Raw genomic sequence first — 17,523 nt, 5'->3', positions numbered from 1 at the left:
CTCTGTTTCTACATCCCGTCTGGCCATTGAGATGAAATTGATTTCGAGACAAGAATCTTATTGATGATATTAGTTAAATGATCTTTTCCATGATACAAATTGGTGAATGAGTTAGAGGCTGTAAGCTAACCGAGGGGATTTGTGAGTTATGAATTGTAATCTAATCAAGGGGGTCTGTGGATTTATATGTACAATAACAGGTATCGTGGAGTGAGTTAAAATCTAATTGATGGGTCTGCTGTGGATTAAAAACAGGATATTTGCTTGTGTGTGTGCTTCTATGTGTGTGCGTGTCTGTCTGTCTGTGCATGTTTCTGTGTATGTCTGTGCACCTGTCTGTGTGTGTTTCTGTGTGTCTATCTTCGTATGTCTTTGCATGTGTGTGTGTGTGTGTGTGTGTGTATATACATCTCAGTTGAACTCAGTGTTTGTGGCTATGTGTTTTTGTGAGCAAGTGTATATCACTGTGTATTTTAAAAGAACATAGAACAGTTCGGCCTAGTGCAGGCCCCTTGACCCTCGATGTTGTGCTGACTTTCATCCTACTCTAAGGTCAAGCTAACCCACATTCCCTTCATTTTACTATCACCCATGTGCCTATCTAAGAGTGTCCCTAATGTACCTGACACTAAAACCACTGCATTTCCCACGCCTACCACTCTCTGTGCAAAGAACCCACCTCTGACATCTACCCTAAACCTTTCTCCAATCACCTTAAAATTATGCCCCCTTGTGATAGCCATTTCTGCCCTGGAACAAAGTATCTGACTATCCACTCTATCTATGCCTCTCAACACCTTGTACATTTCTATCAAGTCACCCCTCATCCTCCTTCACTCCAATGAGAAAAGCCCTAGATCCCTCAACCTTTCTTAATGAGACATGCCCTCCAGTCCAGGCAGCATCCTGGTATATCTCCTCTGCACTCTCTCGAAAGCTTCTACATCCTTTCTATAATGAGTTGACCAGAACTGAACACAAAATTCCATGTGTGGTCTAACCAGGGCTTTATAGAGCTGCAACATAACCTCACAGCTCAATCCCCCTGCTAATGAAAGCCAACACACCATTTGCCTGCTTAACAACCCAATCAACTTGTGTGACAACTATGAGGGATTTATGGACAAAATCCCTCTGTTCCTCCACATTGTCAAGAATCCTGCCATTAACCTGGTATTCTGTTTTCAAATTTGAACTTCCAAAATCAATCACTTCACAATTTTCCAGGTTGAACTCCATCTGCCACTTCTCAGCCCTCTTTTGCATCCTGTTAATGTCCTGTTGCAACCTACAACAGATGCCCACCGTTATTACGAGTCTGCCGTTGATCAGAACCAGATTCGTCAGTGCAAAGTGGATGTGTGGTAGTGTAAATACAAAGGGAGGGACAAAGGATTACAGATAATGCAGTGTGGAAATGCTAATTAATCTTCAATTAGAGGTCATTTCACAATGGGGATCTAATCTTTGATACCGAATTAACGCACGAGCAAATATTAACTGAACAATTTGCAAGATCATCTGAAGCAATGTCATAGAAAGGGTATTTTAATTTGTTCTCAATGACTGACATGATCAGCGAAGACAACCCCACTATAATTGACCTTGAAAAGATTGTAATTATCTGTCTTCCTGAACTGCTGCAGTCCAGGGCAGTGCACTGCTTAGCAAGAGTGTTAGGAGGGACACAGTTCCAGAATATTAGTGGTTAGCACTGCTGACTCACAGCAACTGTGTATAAATCTCTGGCAGCGAGTGATTAGGACAGCCGAGGGTTTTTTTTCATTCGTTCATAGGACTTGAGCATCACTGGGTTTGGGCCCAGCATTTATTCCCCATTCCTATCCCTATCAAAGTGGGAGAATTGCAGAGGCTGATAATTTTGGAGAAATAGAACGTGGCACAACTTAAACTGCAGCTTTTTCTGTTTCTGCTTCCAGTTTGGCCAGTGAGATTAAATTGATTTAGAGACTGGAATCTAATTGATGATATCAATTAATTTATCTTTTACATAATACAAATTGGTGAGGGAGTTATAGACTGTAATCTAATCAAGGGGTTTGTTGTGGTTTATGTAAAGATTAACAGCAATGTAATCTATTCAATGGGTCTGTGGATTTATATGTACAATAACAGATATCGAGGAGCGAGTTACAGACTAGAATCTAGTCAATGGGTTTGTTGTGGATTAAAAATGAGATATTTGCCTGTGTCTGTGCCTGTGTGAGTGTGAGTGTGTGTATGTGTATCTGTGTGCGTGTGTTTCTGTGAATGTCTGTCTGTCTGTGTGCGTTTCTCTCTCCATGTGTCTGTCTGTCTATCTGCCTGTCCCTGTTGAACTATCTCTGTGTTTGTGGCTATATGTGTTTGTGAGCCATGGTGGATCAGTGTGTACATTGAGAGAACATAGAACAGTACAGCACAGTTCAGGCTGTTCAGCCCTTGATGTTGTGGTGAACCTTTATCCTACCCTAAGATCAAAGCAATCTATACACCCTCCATTTTACTATTATTAATGTGCCTATCCAATAATCGCTTAAATATCCTTAATGCATCTGAGTCTATTACCACTGCTGGCAGTGCATTCCATGCACCCACCATTCTCTGTGTAAAGAACCCACCTCTGACATCTCCCCTACACCTTCCTTCAATCAGGTAAAAATTATGGTCACTTGGGATAGCCATTTCTGCCCTGGGAAAAAGGTCTTTCACTATCCACTCTATCTATGCCTCTCATCATCTTGTCCACCTCTATCAAGTCACTCCTCATCCTTCTTCGCCCCCAATTAGAAAAACCCTAGCTCCCTCAACCTTTCTTCATAAGACATGCCCTCCAGTCCAGGCAGCATTCTAGGAAATCTCTTCTGCACCCTCTCCAAAGCTTCCACATCCGTCGTATCCTAAAAGAGGAGGGGGGCATGCGGCATTGATAGTCAAGGACAGTATTAAGGTGGCAGAAAGGACGTTTGAGGATTCGCCTACTCAGGGAGTATGGGCTAAGGTTAGAAACAGTAAAGGAGAGGTCACCCTGTTGGGAGTTTTCTGTAGGCCTCTGAATATTTCCAGAGATGTAGAGGAAAGTATAGCAAAGATGATCCTCGATAGGAGCAAGAGTGACAGGGTAGTTGTTATGGAGGACTTTAACTTTCCAAATATTGACAGAGAATACTATAGGAGAAAGTGAGGTCTGCAGATGCTGGAGATCAAAGCTGAAAATGTGTAGCTGCAAAAGCGCAGCAGGTCAGGCAGCATCCAAGGAGAGGAGAGTTGACATTTCGGGCATGAGCCCTTCTTCAGGAACTACTTGAACTATAGTATTCTCCTTCAGAGTAGTTTAGATGGGTCAGTTTTTGTACAATGTGTGCAGGAAGGTTTCCTGAACCATATGTAGACAGGCCAACAAGGGGTGAGGCCACATTACATTTGGTACTGAGTAATGAACCTAGCCAGGTGTTAGATATGGAGGTAGGTGAGCACTTTTGTAATAGTGACTACAATTCAGCTATGTATATGTTGGAAAGGAATAGGTATATACCGCAAAGCAAGAGTTAGAGCTCAAGGAAAGGCAATTATGATGCAATTAGGCAAGATTTAGGATACATAGGATGGCAAAGGAACTGCAGGGGATGGGCACAATTGAAATGTGGAGCTTATTCAAGGAATAGCTGAAGCGAATCCTTGATAATTATGTACCTGTCAGGCAGGTGGAAGTTGTCGAGAACAGGAGCCACGGTTTACTAAGGAAGTTGAATCCCTTGTCAAGAGGAAGAAGATGGCTTATGTTAGGATGAAATGTGATGGCTCAGTGAGGGCGCTTGAGAGTTACACAATAGCTAGGAAGGACCTAATGGGAGAGCTAAGGAGAGCCAGGAGGGGACATGAGAAGTCTTTGGCAGATAGGATCACGGAAAACCCTAAGGCTTTCTATAGGTATATCAGGAATAAAAGAATGATGAGGGACAAACAAGGACAGTAGTGGGAAGTTGTGCATGGAGTCTGAGGAGATGGGGAAGCGCGAAATGAATATTTTTTGTCAGTATTCACACTAGAAAAGGCAATGTTGTTGAGGAGAATACTGAGATACAGGACACAGAGTAGATGGAACTAAGGTTCATAAGAAGGATGTGTTAGCAATTCTGAAAAGCATAAAAATAGATAAATCGCCTGGCTCTGATGGGATTTATCTTAGGATTCTCTGGGAAGCCAGGGAGGAGATTGCCGACCCTTTGGATTTGATCTTTATGTCATCATTGTTTACAGGATTAGTACCAGAAGACTGGAGGATACCAAATATTGTTCCCATCTTCAAGAAGGGGAGTAGAGACAACCTTGGAAATTAGAGAGCAGTGAGCCTTACTTTGGTTGTGGGTAACGTGCTGGAAAAGGTTATAAGGTTATATAAAGGTTATAATGGGCGGCACGGTGGCACAGTGGTTAGCACTGCTGCCTCACAGCGCCTGAAGACCCGGGTTCAATTCCCGACTCAGGCGACTGACTGTGTGGAGTTTGCACGTTCTCCCCGTGTCTGCGTGGGTTTCCTCCGGGTGCTCCGGTTTCCTCCCACAGTCCAAAGATGTGCGGGTCAGGTGAATTGGCCATGCTAAATTGCCCGTAGTGTTAGGTAAGGGGTAATGTAGGGGTATGAGTGGGTTTCGCTTCGGCGGGTCGGTGTGGACTTGTTGGGCCGAAGGGCCTGTTTCCACACTGTAAGTCTAATCTAAAAAAAAAGGTTAGGATTTATAATCACTAGAATGGAATAGGTTGATTAGAGATAGTCAACAAACCTTACTGAGTTCTTTGAGAAGGTGACCAAACAGGTGGTTGAGGGTAAAGTGGTTGATGTAGGTGTGTATGGATTTTAGTAAGATGTTCGGTAAAGAGCTCCATGGTAGGCTATCGCACAAAATACGGAGGCAAGTTGTTGAGGGTGATTTAGCGGTTTGGGTCAGAAAATGGCTAGCTGAAAGAAGACAGAGGGTGGTGGTTGATGGGAAATATTCATCCTGGAGTTGTTACTTTTGGTGTACCACAAGGATCTGTTTTGGGTCCACTGCTGTTTGTCTTTTTCATAAATGACCTGGATGAGGGCATAGAAGGACGGGTTAGTAAATTTGTGGATGGCACGAAGGTCAGTAGAGTTGTGGATAATGACGAAGAATGTTGCAGGTTACAGAGGGAGATAGATAAATTGCAGAGCTGGGCTGAGGTGGCAAATGGAAATTAATGTGAAAAAACGTGAGGTGATTCACTTTGGAAGGAGTAACAGGAATGCAGAATACTGGGCTAATGGGAAGATATTTGGTTGTGCAGATGAGCAGAGAGATCTCGGTATCCAGGTACATAGATCCTTGAAAGTTGCCACCCAGGTTGAAAGGATTATTAAGAAGGTATAAGGTGTATTAGCTTTTATTGGTAGAGGAATTGAGCTTCAGACCCATGATGTCATACTGCAGCTGTACAAAACTCTGGTGTGGCCGCACTTGGAGTATTGTGTACAGCTCTGGTTACTGCATTATAGAAATGATGTGGAAGCATTGGAAAAGGTTCAGAGGGAATTTACTATGATGTTGTCTGGTATGGAGGGAAGGTCTTATGAGGAAAAGCTGAGGGACTTGAGGCTGTTTTTGTTAGAGAGAAGTAGGTTGAAAGGTGAATTAATTGTGACACATAAGACAATCAGATGGTTAGATAGCCTTTTTCCTCAGATGGTGATAGTGAGCAAAGGTGACATAGCCTTAAATTGAGGGGTGATAGATGTAGGACTGATGTCAGAAGTAGTTTCTTTACTCAGGGGGTGGTATGCATGTGGAATGCAACACAAGTAGACTCGTCAAATTTAAGGGAATTTAAATGGTCGTTGGATAAACAAATGGATAAAAATGCAATAGTGTAGGTTAGATGGGCTTCAGATTGGTTTCACAGTTCAAGGGCCGAAGGGTCTGTACTGTGCTATCAATTTCCCTGTTCTATGTTCTGTAATGAGGCAACAAAAACTGAACACAATATTCAATGTGTGGTCTAACCAGGGCTTCATAGAGCTGCAGCATTACCTCATGGCTCTTAAACTCAATCCACCTTCTTAACAACCCTGTCAACTTGGGTGACAAACTTGAGGGATCGATGAACATGGACCCCAACATCCCTCTGTTCCTCCACACTACCAAGAATCCTGCCTCCTATGTATTCTGCATTCAAATTCAATCTTCCAAAATGAATCACTTCACACTTTTCCAGGTTGAAAGGGCTTATGCCTGAAGAAGGGTTTATGCCCGAAACATCGATTCTCCAGCATTCCTGAAGAAGGGCTTATGCCCGAAACATCGATTCTCCTGCTCCTTTGATGCTGCCTGACCTGCTGCACTTTTCCAGCAACACATTTTTCAGCTCTTTTCCAAGTCGAACTCCATCTGCCACTTCTCAGCCCAGTTCTGCATCTTTCAATGCATCTGCATCTTTCAACCAAACAGCATCCCACACTATCCACAACTCCAACAATCTTCATGCATTGGCAAACTTATTAAACCAGCCTTTCACTTCCTCATCCAAGTTATTTATAAAAATCATAAAGATCAGAGGCTCCCGAACAGTTCCCTGTGGAACACCACGGTTCACTGAGCTCCAGGCTGAATACTTTCCACCTACTATCAATCTCTGTCTTCTATGGGCCAGCCAGTTTTATATCCAGACAGCCATACTTCCCTGTATCCCATGCCTCCTTACTTTCTGATTAAGCCTACCGTGGGGAACCTTATCAAGCACCTGGCTCAAATCCATATATACCACATCCACTGCTCTACCTTTATCAATGTGTTTTGTCACATTCTCAAAGAATTCAATAAGGCTTGTGAGGCATGACCTGCCCCTCACAAAGCCATGGTGACTATCTTGAATCAAACTATACTTTTCCAAGTAATCATAAATCCTGTCTCTTAGAATCCTCTCCAAAACGTTGCACACTGCAAATGTAAAACTGACTTGTCTGTAATTCCCAGGATTATTCCTATTCCTTTTCTTGAACAAGTGAATAACATTTGCTAACCTCCAGTCATTTGGCACTACTCCAGTGGACAGTGAAGATGCAAAGATCAACTCCAAAGGCACAGCAATCTCTTTCCTTGCTTCCTATAGCAGCCTTAGGTTTATCCCATCTGGCCCAGGGGACTTATCTATCCTTATGTTTTTCAATATTTTCAGCACATCCTCCTTCTTAACATCAACCTATTTGAGTATATCAGCCTGTTTTACACTGTCCTCACAAACATCAAGATCCCTCTCAGTAGTGAGTACTGATGCAAACCATTCATTAAGGAACTCCTCTACATCTTGCAACATCTGGCACAATTCCCTCCACAATCCCTGATCGGCCCTACCCTCACTCTGGAGACCCCTTATTCCTCACATAAGTTTGGAATGCCTTAAATCTGCCTGATAAAGCTTTTTCATGCCCCCTTCTACCTCTCTAATGTCCATACTTCAATTCGTTCCTTACCACCTTGGAACCCTCTAGAGCCCTGTCAGATCTTTGCCTCTTGAACTTTAAGTCAGCTTCCTTTTTCCTCTTGACTAGATGTTCCACATCCCTTGTCACCCAAAGTTCCTTCATCCTTCCTTGTCTCAGTGGGAGAAACCTATCCAGCACGATCAGCAAGTGCTCCCTAAACAACCTCCACATTTCTGTCATGCATTTCCCTGATAATTTCCCATTTTAGGCACCCCAGTTCCTGCTTAATAGCATTGTAATCCCCCCTCCAATCAAGAGATCTGATCCGTTGCCAAGCATCAAATCCAATGTGGCCTCCTCGCTATCAACCTATCTACATATTGCATCAGGAATCCTTCCTGGACACACCTTAGAAAAACTGCTCCATCCAAACTATTTGAACTAAGGAGGTTCCAATCAATATTTGAAAAGTTAAAGTCATCCACGAGAACAACCCTTTTACTTCTGCACTATTCCAAAATCTACCTCCTCCATTTCTCTGTTGCTACTGAAGGGGTCTGTAGAAATTCCCAATAAAATGACTGCTTCTTTCCTGTTCCTGACGTCCACTCATCCTGACTCTGTAGACAAACCCCCTTCGATGCCCTCCCTTTCTGCAGATGTATTACTATCCTGGTGAGCAATGCCTCTCCCCCACCTCTTTTATCTCCCCCTCTATTCCTTTAGAAACATCAAAATCGTGAAACATCCAACAACCATTCCTGCGCCTGTGATATCCAAGTCTCCATAATGGCCACATTACTGTTCCAAGTACTGAGCTATGCTCCAAGTTCATCACCCTAATTCCTGACACTTCTTGCATTAAAATAGACACACTTCAACCCATCACACTGACTGCCACTTAGCCCCACCAACTGTGCATTGGTGTGTGTCTCTATGTCTGTGTATGCTCTGTCTATGTGTCTCTGTGCAGCGAGTTCTCTGTTGCTTTGGAGATAAATCCATTGAAATGGGGTTAACCCCTCTCTGCTTTTCTCTCTGAGTCTATACCTCTTGTGTTGAAATTGAAAAATGTTCATGGTTATGTGTGTTTCCATGTGTCTGTGTCTCTGTGCGTTGGTGTCTGTGTATCTATCTCTGGCTGCAACAGGGCTCACTGGAGGGAGGTTTCAATGAATTAATTAATTAAAAAATGATGAGTCAAAGTCTCACTCACTCCTCTGTTGTGTTAAAGTGATACAACACCACTTTTTTTTTGGAGACAGCATCACAATCTGAATCTCTCACGTTGCACATTTATTTCATTCTCAAACAAGGTTTTTGGAGTTTTGTCTGATTAATGTTGCCCTTAGATGTGAGCAGGAGGATATGATCAAAGTGCTGGTCTTACTCCCCTCCTGTTTTCAAGTCTTTTCTCAATTAGAATCTGAGAGTAAATTACAAAACATAGTGAGATGCCCACGAGATTGTGAGATGAGGAACAGTCAGAGAGTGCAGCTTAACATGTGGCTGCGAGGCTGGTGCAGGAGCGAGGGCTTCAGATACCTAGACCATTGGGATACCTTCTGGAGAAGGTGGGACCTGTACATGAAGGATGGGTTGCAAGCGAACTGGAGGGACACAACTGTCCAGGGTGGGAGATTAGTTTGTGTGATTTGGGAGGGTTTAAACTGGTTTGACAGAGGGTTGGGAATCAGAGCCACATGTCTAAGAGAGGGTCAGTTGCAGATTGGGCAGTGACAGGATTGTATTGAATCTATCAGGAAGGTTTCTCACGCTCTGATGAAACAAAGAGATTGGTTAAAGTGTGTCTGCTTTAATTCAAGGAGTGTCCGAAATAAGAGAGATGAACTTAGAGCATGGATCAGCACTTGGGGCTATGATGTTGTGGTCATAACGGAGACGTGGGTTTCACAGGGGCAGGAATGGTTGCTTCATGTTCCATGGTTTAGAATGTTTAAGAAGAACAGGGAGAGTGGAAAAAGAGGGGGAGGGGGTAGCATTGCTAATCAGAGAGTGCATCACAGCTACAGAAATGCAGGTTGTTGAGGAAGGTTTGTCTACTGAGTCAGTATGGTAGAAGTTAGGAACAGCAAGGGAATAGCCATCGCATTGGGGGTTTTCTACAGAACACCTGTGGGCGGCGCAGTGGCACAGTGGTTAGCACTGCTGCCTCACAGCGCCAGAGACCCGGATTCAATTCCCACCTCTGGTGACACACTATGTGGGGTTTGCACATTCTCCCCATGTCAGCTCTGGTTTCCTCACCCAATCCAAAGATGTGCAGTTTGGGTGAATTGGCCATGCTAAATTGCCCATAGTGTTAGGTGAAGAGGTAAATGTAGGGGAATGGGTCTGGGTGGGTTGCACTTCAGCGGGTCTGTGTAGACTTGCTGGGCTGAAGGGCCTGTTTCCACACTGTAAGTAATCTAATCTAACCTAATAGTAGTAGAGAGATTGAAGATTGCATAGGCAGGCAGATTCTGGAAAAATGCAAAAGTAGCAGGGTTGTTGTTATGGGTGATTTCAACTTTCCAAATATCGACTGGAACCACCTAAGTGCAGATGGTTTGGATGGAACAGTTCTTGTCAGGTGTGCTCAGGAGGGTTTCCTTACTCAGTATGTAGACAGACCGACGAGGGGAGAGGCCATTTTGGATTTGGTGCTCGGCAATGAGCCAGGACAGGTGTCAGGTCTCGCGGTGGGAGCGCACTTTGGTGAAAGTGATCACAACTGCCTCACATTTAGCATAGCCTTGGAGAGTGAAAGGAGCAGTTACCGAGGGAAGATATTTAATTGGGGAAAAGGGAATTATGACGCTATCAGACAGGAGTTGGGAAGTACAGACTGGAAGCAATTGTTCCACAGAAAGGGCACAGCAGACATGTGGAGACTGTTTAAGGAGCAGTTGTTGGGAGTGATGCACGAATTTGTTCCTCTGAGTCAGGTAAGGAAGGGTAAGATTAAGGAACCTTGGATGACAAGAACAGAGGAACTTCTCATCAAAAGGAAGAAGACAGCTAACGTAAGATGCAGGAAGCAAGGACCTAGCACAGCTTTAGAGGATTATAGGCTTGATAGAAAGGAGCTCAGAAATGGACTGAGGAGAGCAAGGAGGGGGCACAAAAAAGGCTTGGCAAGAAGGATTAGGGAGAACCCAAGGGCATTTTACTCATACGTGAGAAATAAGAGAATGATCAGGGAGAAGGTAGGGCCGATCAGGGATAGCAGAGGGAACTTGTGCGTGGAGTCTGAGCAGATAGGGGAAGCCCTAAATGAGTTTTTTGCTTCAGTTTTCACCAAGGAAATGGAACTTGTTGTAAATGAAAACTTAGAGGAGCTGGGATACAGTCTTGACCAGATCAAGATTGATGAAGTTGATATGCTGGAAATTTTGGAAAACATTAAGATTGCTAAGTCCCCAGGGCCAGACCAGATTTACCCTAGGCTGCTCTGGGAAGTAAGAAAGGAGGTTGCTAAGCCGTAGGCGAGGATATTTGCCTCCTCACTCTCCACAGGAGTCGTACCGGTGGAAATGGAAGGAGGCGAATGTTGTTCCTCTTTTCAACAAGGGTAATAGGAAATCCCTGGCAATTACAGACCAGTCAGTGTTATGTCTGTGATCATCAAAACATAATGTGATTAAAAGCAGTCATCATGGCTTTGTGAGGGACAGGTCATGCCTCACAAATCTTATTGAGTTCTTTGAGGAGGTGTCAAGACGGGTCGATGATGGTCAAGCAGTGGATGTGTGGTGCATATGGACTTCAGCAAGGCATTTCATCAAGTGTCCCATAATAAGCTCATTCATAAAGTCAGGAAGTATGGTATACAGGGAGATTTGACTATCTGGATTCAGAATTGGCTGGCTGACAGAAGGCAGAGAGTGGTTTTGGATGGAAAGTATTCTGCCTGGAGGTCAGTGTTGAGTGGAGTCCCGCAGGGCTCTGTTCTTGGGCCTCTGCTCTTTGTAGTTTTTATAAATGACATGGATGAGGAGGTTGAGGGGTGGGTTAGTAAATTTGCAGATGACACAAAGGTTGGAGGTGTCGTTGATAGTACAGACGGCTACTGCAGGCTGCAGCGCGACATAGACAGGATGCAGAACTGGGCTGAGAAATGGAAGATGGAGTTCAACCTGGATAAATGTGAGATGATGCATTTTGAAAGGTCGAACTCGAATGCTGAATATAGGATTAAAGACAGGATTCTTGGCAGTGTGGAGGAACAGAGGGATCTGGGTGTGCAAGTACATAGATACCGCAAAGTTGCCACCCAAGTAGATAGGGTTGTTAAGAAAGCACATGGTGTTTTGGTTTTCATTAACAAGGGGATAGAGTTTAAGAGCTGTGAGGTTTTGCTACAGCTCTACAAGTCCCTGGTGAGACCACACTTGGAATATTGTGTCCAATTCTGGTCGCCCTCCTATAAGAAAGATACAGAGGCTTTGGAGAGGGTGCAAAAAAGATTTACCAGGATGCTGCCTGGACTGGAGGCCCTGCCTTATGAAGAGAGGTTGAATAAGTTCAGACTTTTCTCTTTGGAGAGAAGGAGGAAGAGAGGAGACCTGATCGAAGTGTACAAAATAATGAGTGGATTAGATAGAGGCAAGAGCCAGAGACATTTCCCCAGGGCAGGATTGACTGGTACGAGAAGTCATAGTTTGAAAATATTAGGAGGAAGGAATAAAGGAGACATCAGAGGTAGGTTCTTTAAGCAGAGAGTTGTAAATGCATGGAATGCCTTGCCAGCTGTGGTGGTGGAAGCAGAGTCATTGGGGACATTTAAGTGACTGCTGGACATGGACATGGAGAGCAGTGAGTTGAGGGGTGCGTAGGTTTAGTTACTATATTTTACATTAGGATTAAACCTCAGCACAACATCATGGGCCAAAAGGCCTGTTCTATCCTGTACTTTTCTACGTTCTATGTTCTATTACAAACTGCAGGAAGCACAACAAAATTCACCATGTCTCCTGACAACGGTTCACTCGGAGGCACCTGCATACAGTTGCAAAGGAAATACTTGGTCTAATGTGGATCATGTGAGGAAAACTGCCCAAAGACATTACAGAAGGAACAGACACATTTCTGAACATGAGTGTAGAACATAGAACATTCCAGTGCAGTACAGACCCTTCAGCCCTCAATGTCATGCTGACCTGTGGAACCAATCTGAAGTCCATCTAACCTACCCTATTCCCTTCCCATCCACATGCCTATCCAATGACCATTTAAATGCCCTTAAAAGTTGGCGAGTCCACTACTGTTGCAGGGAGTGCATTCCATGCCCCTGATACTCTCTGAGTGAAGAAACTACCTCTGACATCTGTCCTATATCTATCACCCTGCAATTTAAAGTTATGTCCTCCTCCTGCTAGCCATCACCATTTGAGAAAAAAAGTTCTCACTGTCCAACCTATCTAACCCTCTGATTATCTTATATGTCTCAATTAAGTCTGATCTCTAATGAAAATAGCCTCAAGTACCTCAGCCGCTCCTTTTATGACCTTCCCTCCATACCAGGCAACATCCTGGAAGATGTCCTCTGAACCCTTTCCAAAGCTTCCACATTCTTCTTATAATGCGGTTACCTGAACAGTACGCAATACTCCAAAAGTGGCCGCAGCAGAGTTTTGTACAGCTGCAGCATGATCTCATGGTTCTGAAACTCAATCCCTCTACCAAAAAAAAACATGTCTTTGTATCAAACTGTGTGGCAACTTTCAAGGATCAATACACCTAGACACCGAGATCTCTCTCTGCTCATCTACACTACCAAGAATCATACCATTAGCCCAGTATTCTGCATTCCTGTTACTCCTTCCAAGGTGAATCACCTCACACTTTTCTGCATGAACTCCATTTGCCAGCTCTCTGCTTATCTATGTCTCTCTGCCTCGTGCAACATCCTTCATCACTATCCACACCATGACCAACCTATGGTCATCCACAAATTTATAACCCATCCTTCTCTGCCCTCATTCAGGTCATTTATAAAAATGACAAACAGCAGTGGACCCCAACAGATCCTTTTGGTAACACCACTAGTAACTGAACTCGAGGATGAATATTTCCTAACAATCACCACACTGTCTTCTTTCAGTTAACCAATGTCGGATTCAAACCACTAAATCACCCTCAATCCCATGCCTCTGTATTTTGTGCAGTAGCCTACCATGGGGAACCTTATCAAAAGCCTTACTGAAATCCATATCCACCACATCAACTGCTTTACCCTCATCCACCTGTTTAGCCACTTTCTCAAAGAACAATAAGGTTTGTGCAGCATGACCCACTCTTCATAAAACCGTGTTGACTATCCCTAATCAACATATTCCTTTCTAGACTATTATAAATCCGATCTCTTATAATTCTTTCCAACACTTTACCCACAACTGAACTAAGACTCACAGGTCTATAATTTCAATGGTTGACCTTACTCCCCTTCTTGAACAAGGGAACAATACTTACCATCCTCCAGTCTCCTGGCACTATTCCTGTGGACAATGACAACATAAAGATCAAAACCAAAGGCTTGGCAATCTCCTCCCTGGCTTCCCAAAGAATTTTAGGATAATTCCCATCCAGCCCAGGGGGCGTATCTATTTTCACATTTTCCAGAATTGCTAACACCTCTTCCTTATGCACCTCAATCCCATCGAGGCTAGTGACCTGTATTTCAGTATTCTCCTTGTCTTTTATTAATGTAAATACTGATGAAAAGTATTCATTTATCACTTCCTCTATCTCCTCTGACTCTACGCACAACTTGCCACTGCTATGCTTGATTGGCCCTAATCTTACTCTAGTCATTCCTTTATTCCTGATATAACTACAGAAAACCTTCCAGCTTTCCTTAATACCATCCACCAACGATATCACATGTCCCCTCCTGGCTCTTCTTTGCTCTCTCTTTAGGTCATTCCTGGCTAGCTTATAACTCTCAAGAACCCTAACTGAGCCATCACATCTCATCCTCACATTAGCCTTCTTCTTCCTCTGAACAAGAAAGGCAACTTCCTTACTAAAGCACGGCTCCTGTGCTCGGCAACTGTCAGGCATGTTTCACTCTGTGGAGCATCAATGCAGTTTCAGTCCTCGCCACACCAGCACTGTGTGTCTGTGTCTCTCTGTAGATGCTGCTGTGAGTTACTCTCCCAGTATGACCAAACCCCCGATGTGTTTCTCTTCCACCATCCTCTGTGTAATGGTGAGGGGATGCCAGCAGATGGTGGTATTGCATCCATTTAAAAACAAGGGAGCATCCGGGAGAGAGACCAGGAACCTTTCTCTCTCTCTCTCCACTCCCCCCTCCCTTTCTCCCTCTGTGTTTCAGTGTGTCTGTAGTTGCGTTTGTCAGTGTCTGCATGAACGTCTGTGTCTCAGTGTGTCTCTGGGTGTCCATCTGTGCATTTCTGTCTCTGACTGCCACGGATTACATATAACAGATACTCAGGAGTGAGTTCCAGTCTGAAATCTAATCAACGGTTCAGGTCCATAATACGTAGAATAACAGATACCTGGATGTGAGTTACAGACTGGAATCTAATTAATGGGCATGAGGTTTTATATAATAGCAGATACTCAGGAGTGAGTTCCTGTCTGGAATCTACTCAAGGGGTTTAGTGTTGTTTAGATATAGAATAACAGATACCCAGGAGTGAGTTACATATTGTAATCTTCTTGAAGTGCTCAGGGTAATTTATAGATAGGATAAGTGATAGTCAGGAGTTCCAGTCTGGAATCTAATCAAAATGTTCAATGTGTGTATGTACAGTGTGACAAATACCTGGGAGTTAGTTACAAACTGGAAACTAATCAAAGGGTTCAGGGTAGCTTATATACAGTGGAAAAGATATGCAGGAGTAAGATTCAGATAAGAATCAAAACGAAGGGTTCAGTGAGGATTGTATATGATGTGGAGGAGCTGGTGTTGGACTGGGATGTACAAAGTCACACAACACCAGGTTATAGTCCAACAGGCTTATTTGGGAGCGCTAGCTTTTAAAGCGCTGCTCCTTCCACCTGATGATGGAAGTGATTTTTAATATGTAGAGTTAGAAATCCTCACGGGTGAGTTATAGATTAGAATGTAATAAAGGCAATCAGAGTGGTTGTGTGCAGAGAAACAGATACCTGGTAGTGAGTTACAGCCAGAAATCTAATAGAGAGGTTGGGGAAGGGATTTTTATACAGAGTAACAGAACACTGGGAATGAGTTACAGCCAAAAATCTAATCAAGAGGTTCAGGAGGGATTTTTATACACAGTAACAGATACGCAGGAATAGGTTAGACACAGGAATTTAATCGAGGGGTTTGGTGGAGGTTTATTAATATATTACCTGATATTCAGGACAGGAATCGAATTAATATGTCAGATACTTGTAACTTAGTTTGAAATAACAGTTGCTGGAGAGTGAGTTACATGCTGCAATGTGATCGAGAAGTTTCCAAGGAGATTTGAGATTTGCAAGTGTCAGTTTGTGAGAATCTGTGTCTTTTAAATCTTGGAGTTGATGCTTGTGTGAGAGTGTGCATCACTGAGCGACATCTGTTTGTCCATGTGTATTTCTGTGTGCATATGGCAGTGTATATCACTGAGCGACATCTGTTTGTTCATGTGTATTTCTGTGTGCATATGGCAGTGTACATCACTGAGTGAGATGTTGTTATTAATGTGACTGTGCAAGACCACTGTAATGACACGGTGGTGAGCTATTCTCCTATTTAAACCAAACACAGAGAAAAGCTCACCTCACCTCATAATCTGTTAAAGTATGAGTGACAGAGAACAACCCAAATTCCACTGTTTAACAAAAAATTGTCAGTTATTCTTTAATTCTCAAGTGAACATTAAACAACAACTATTTACAACTTTAAGCCTTGTTTCTCTTAAGATTTGTGCTCATCGGGGCAGTAACTAACACCTGTTTCTCCAGTTCTTTCTCTCTGTTATAATAAAGTTTCAACATATTCACATAACGTATGTGATACAGTTTTTTTTTCCCAATCAGGCACCTTTGCCAGATAGTTTACCTGACTCAACTTTTTCTCAATTTCATAGGGATCACTAAACCTGGCTTTAAAGGGATCTCCTACCACTGGTCACAATACTAATCATCCCCTCAGGAAAATGTCCAAGTCTCAGAGTTTTTATCTACCACCTGCTTCATTCTACGCTGTGCCCTCTTTAGGTGCTGTTTAGCTGACTCACCTACCTGATTTAATCTCTCTCTCAGCTCCGATACATAACCCAAGCGTGAGATCTCTGACTTTGGTCCTGCCAATTTCTCTTAAAGTAATTTCAAAGATCCTCTCATTTCATGTCCAAATATTAACTCAAAGAGAGTAAACTTGGTAGATTCATTTGGGGCATCTCTAATGGTAAACAACACAAATATGATACTTTATCTTAATCCTTTGTCTCATCCTGACAGTACATTGGATTTGAAGTCATGTACTGTATCTTTAAGAGAGAGCGAAAGTTGAAAAACTGGCAAGCACCTGTTATGTGACTGAGTGCAGGTATAGAGTGTACTAGACAATTTGAAGATGTACCATTTAAGCTGTAACTCTGATAATGAGTTGTTTTCACAACCAGTCGAATTCAACCACTCAGTTTAAATTATGCCCCAAGATACTAAAACCCAATCGAATTTGAATTTTACTGTCTTGACAACGCAAACTAGTGAGATGATCCAATGGTTTGGGTACAAACATCAGGCATTTTGAACAGTTAGTCAGTGACAAAGAGCATATCTGCCATCGATAGACTGCCCACAGACTCTCTCTCTGAAAGGTACTGTTTTCAACTGAGACATTGTTGAAGCAGAAGACTGGAGACAACATGGGGAAATCTACTCACAGAGAAAGTTCATCACCCGAAGACAACAACTGGTTTTTGAAAATTGATTTGCTGTTAATTTCAAAGGGGATTTATTGGATCACTTTATTGTTATAGAGTGGGAGGTAGATAATCTTTGACAGAAAGGAGGCTTCCAATTATAGATCATTATTGTTTAATTGTCTCTTTTGGAGTTAAAAAATAAATTGCTAATTTTTTTCTTTAAATAATGGA

This window comes from Hemiscyllium ocellatum, chromosome 38 (genome assembly GCF_020745735.1).
Source record: "Hemiscyllium ocellatum isolate sHemOce1 chromosome 38, sHemOce1.pat.X.cur, whole genome shotgun sequence".
Classification (NCBI taxonomy): Eukaryota; Metazoa; Chordata; class Chondrichthyes; order Orectolobiformes; family Hemiscylliidae; genus Hemiscyllium; species Hemiscyllium ocellatum.
Note: the sequence above shows the minus strand (reverse complement) of the source record.